The sequence below is a fragment of the Macaca mulatta genome, chromosome 7 (genome assembly GCF_049350105.2).
Source record: "Macaca mulatta isolate MMU2019108-1 chromosome 7, T2T-MMU8v2.0, whole genome shotgun sequence".
In the NCBI taxonomy this organism is placed as follows: Eukaryota; Metazoa; Chordata; class Mammalia; order Primates; family Cercopithecidae; genus Macaca; species Macaca mulatta.
The window spans coordinates 4,839,975-4,843,716 of NC_133412.1; positions in this window are offsets into that span (position 1 = coordinate 4,839,975).

Sequence of the window (3,742 nt, forward strand, 5' to 3'; positions counted from 1 at the left end):
ACCTGTGTCATTAGGGTACACTGCCTCCACTGGGGATACGACCAGACCGATCCTGAGTCATTCCCAGGTCAGTGAATGCCTTAGTGACTCAAGCCTCGTCCATCTCTTCACCCACTGACTTTTACATGGATAGGGAGGGAAGGAGGACACATCTTATCCATCTCTTCACCCACTGACTTTTACATGGATAGGGAGGGAAGAAGGACACATCTTACCAAGATTGCAAGGCAGCTAATAATTGCATCTAGGGCTTCAAATGGCCCCTTTGCAAATTCACATGAAGAAAAAGTGACTGCAGATTTAAGTCAAACCAAGAAATGGAGAACTAAGAGAAAAGGGATCCAATGGTCATATGCGTCTTTAAATTCTGGACTGCTGGACTCCATTAAGCCTGAGCCAGACCCAACATGGTTATTAATCTTTTTTTCTCCTTTAAGGTACTTTCTGTTGTATATATTATAATCGAGAGAGATGATTGATCACGACAATTTATAGAGAAAGGCAAAGAAGGGCTAATGATACCAAAATTAAGGAAATATATTATTTCAGGGGTGCTTCTGGAATAATTCTTCTTGAGAATATAATACTGCCAATGGAAAGAAGAGATAAAGAACAGTGTGAACATGGTACAATGAAACAAGAGGTGACAACCGAATTCCCTTTGATATGTCATGTTGACCATATGGTACTTATGGATGGAAACAGAATATAATCATGTAATAAACACAATAGTTTGACTGTGTAACTTGTATATATTTTAAAATTTAATTGTGCAAATGCAATATGTGATCATGGTTTAAAACTTCAGATTATGCCAACAAAGTGAAGGTAGGGTATGAATAGCATCAAGGTATAACGGTTAATCACACAGTTCTGTAGCAAGGTATACCTGGGTACAAATATTGCCTTAATCAGATATTATAATGACAACTATTATTGCTGCTGTTCTCAGCATCTAATCACTGAAGCCTTATGTTCCAAACCTTTTGAAACTGGTTTTTCTATATAACCTTCTCTTAATACTCAAAAGAGCAATTTGAGGGAGGCATTATGAGTATCATTATATGAGCACATACATAAAATGTTACATATGTGTTATATATCAAATTAGTAACATTATAACACATTTAGCACGGGGTAATTAGAAACTTTTTTTTTTTTTGAGGCAGAGTCTCGCTGCGATGCCCAGGCTGGAGTGCAATGGCGCAATCTCAGCTCACTGCAACCTCCGCCTCCTGGGTTCAAGCGATTCTCCCATCTCAGCCTCCCAAGTAGCTGGGAGGACAGGCGTGCACCACCATACCTGGCTAATTTTTGTATTTTTAGTAGAGATGGGGTTTTACCATATTGGCCAGGCTGGTCTCGAATTCCTGACCTCAAGTGATCCACCCACCTCAGCCTCCCGAAGAGCTGGGATTGCAGGCGTTAGCCACCAAGCCCAGCCAAAACATTTTTTAAATACTAGGCTTACAAATATTTCAGCACAAAATCTTCCTACCACTTTTCAGTATGCACTTAATAAATAAAAACATTTATTATCATAATGATTACATGAATCAGAAAATTTGTAGAACTGTTATTTTCTTCTTTCAAACAGGATGCCTCTATTAAGTTGATCAAATAAAAAATGTTGATTTCATCATATAAGATTTGTAAGTAACCTAAACTTATCAAAACACCCTGCAATATCTCTTCTAAATGATTGGTAAATATCATAGCATCAATCTTCGTAAAGCCAAAATTGCACAAAATGTTAAGATTTAAAGAAAACTACAGAGACTTTAAAATACTTTACATATCATTTGATCAATTAAGGCAATGAAAAACAAGAGTACCGTTAAACTAATTTATAATATGACTACGTTTAGGTCTACCATTTTGCCATCTGTTTTCTATAAAGTTTACTTTGTTCTTTTCTACACTCTTTCTTGTATTCTTTTTAATCAAGTATTTTTACTATTACATTTTAATTCTGCTATCGCTTTTTAAGCTATATTTCTCTGTACTTTTCAGTGACTGTTCTATGGTTATAATATGCATCTTTAAATTATCACAGTCCTTTCAGAGTTAGTACAGTACCACCTAATGTTGCAGTGAGCTGAGATCATGCCACTGCACTTCAGTCTGGGTGACAGATTGAGGCTCCCTCTCGAAAAAAAAAAAAAAAAAAAAAATATATATATATATATATATATATATATATAATTTTTTTACTTCATGAGAAGTGTACAATACTAACTCTAAGCAGACTGTCATAAATTAAGAGTACATATTATAACCCATACAAAATACCCAGAAGTGGAGCCAAAATATAAACAGAGAAGTTAATATAGGATACTACAAATATTCAATTAACCCAAAACAATGAAGCAAAGCAGCACGAGAGGAACGAACTAGAGGAGACAACTGGAAAAACAATAGGAAAATACTAGGCATAAGTCTAGTCACGTTAGTATGTTTAATGCAAAAGGACTTAGAAGACCCCAAAGACTTAGAAGTCACTGATGGTTAAATTGGACAAGAAAGACCCATCTCTATGCTCTCTATAATGGAAGCACTAAGGAGACAGATTGAAAGAATAGAAAAAGATATATCAGACATACTGCAAACCCAAGAAAACTGGTAATATTATTCAGATGTCAGACAAAGAAGACTTCAAGACCACAAATATTACATAAGGGAAGACATGCTGAATTAGGAAAATATAAAATTTATTACAGTCATGATATTCATAAAAGTATAAATATTTCCAAATACACAAAGAACTGAGAGAACTAAAGATAAATGAAATCATAATCACAGCAGAAATTTTTAAAACTATTCTCCTTGTAACTTATAAAACAATTTTAAAAATTGACTGACAATCTAGAAAATCTAAACACTACTATCTGAACAAAATCTGAACACTTAGAGTTTAAATATATATTCCTGTGCATGTGAAACTTTTGTCAAGACAGACCATATGCTAGACCATAAGTCTCAATAAATTTGGAAAGCTGAAATATCAGAGTAACGTTTTAGAACCAAAACAAAACTAAAACAGAAGTTGTAACAAGCTACACAGAAAAGCCCCAAATATTTGGAAATTAAATACTCCATTTAAATTAACAAATCTAATTAAAACACAAAGTAAGAAAATATTTGAATTAAATGGTAATTAAAACAATATATCAAAGTTTGTGGAATCTATCAGTGTAGTGCTTATAGCCTTAAATTGTTATATTAGAAAATAAGTAAGGTCCATAATAAAAGACTTAATAGTCTCAAGATTAAGAAGCTATCAAAAAAAAGAGCATATTAAAACCAAGATAAGATTAAGAAATCAATAATATAAAAAACAGAAAAAAAAAGAAAATCAGCAAATTAAAGATTCTTTGGAATAAAAAATAAGATAGTAAAAAACAAACAAACAAACAAACAAAAGCCCTGAAAAGAGTAACCTAAGAAAAAATAATATTACCCACATTAGAAGTGGAAAGGTGAGATCTTACAGACAGTATAAGGGTAATAAGGAAATATCATGGACAACTTTATACTACCAAATTTGAAAAATCTGATAAAATGGACTATACTCTTTGAAAAACAGTACTAAAGCTGCCATTAAATGAAACAGAAACTCTCAATCCTGTATTATTCAATAAATTGAAATTGTTCATTAAAATATCATGAAGGAAACTCCAGGCCCAGATCATTTCACTAATGAATTCTATCAAGCATTCCAAAAAGAAATTTGACCTTTGAA